Here is an 822-nt window from a genome sequence, read left to right as displayed (position 1 = left end):
TCAGCTGTTTTCAAGTGTCTTTTTTAGATGCGGCCCGTTCTAGTGCGCCAAAATCGCGATAAAGTGCGTAAAAAATCGTACTTTATCGTACTTTTTTTATTCGAATGCTGATCCGCGCCGCGTTATCTTCACCTTCTATACACAAAACAAGATACAAATTTTAGAAATATCACCAGCTGGCGCGTGGTTTTCACCGTGTGGACGATGTGATAAATAGATTTCCCACACAAAGTCCTGGCTTGGCTATTTCCATAAAGAAGTACATACTTGGTCATGGCAATTCGTGCACGCTATTGCGGATAGCAGCGTTCACGACCAATGGAATCTGGGCACGGCCATCCTGGATCCGGATGCAATGTGCCGGGATTCCAAGGAAAACTCCACGCCCGCTGTTGCCGTAGCATACCGGTACCCTATAGATGCCCTCGCGTCTTAGCCAAAAGGCCGTGTGTGCGAACAAATCAATACACGAAGCGTGTGTTGGATAGCGGCGGTGCGTTGCGTCTCTTGGCGGCAAACGCGCTTGCCCTTCCGAATACAACAGAGCTTCATGGGAGTTGGATCTAGCGCTGTAGTCATTAACTCACCTTGTGAGCTCCTTTGGCTCAGTTGGTATAATAGAGTTGTCAAAGGATTCTGCGTTAACCGACTAGGGCTACTACTAGTACTATAATAATATTGTCGAAGCTCAATCCTGTCCTCAAGCCAGTAATGTTATATCATATTGGCTCATCCAACGCACCTCCTCTTCGATGGCTGATTGGGCGAGGCATGCGCAACAAGTCCGGCAATATCGATAACGTGATGGTCAACAGCACGATC

The sequence above is a fragment of the Saprolegnia parasitica genome (genome assembly GCF_000151545.1).
Source record: "Saprolegnia parasitica CBS 223.65 unplaced genomic scaffold supercont2.703, whole genome shotgun sequence".
Lineage (NCBI taxonomy): Eukaryota > Oomycota > Saprolegniomycetes > Saprolegniales > Saprolegniaceae > Saprolegnia > Saprolegnia parasitica.
Note: the sequence above shows the minus strand (reverse complement) of the source record.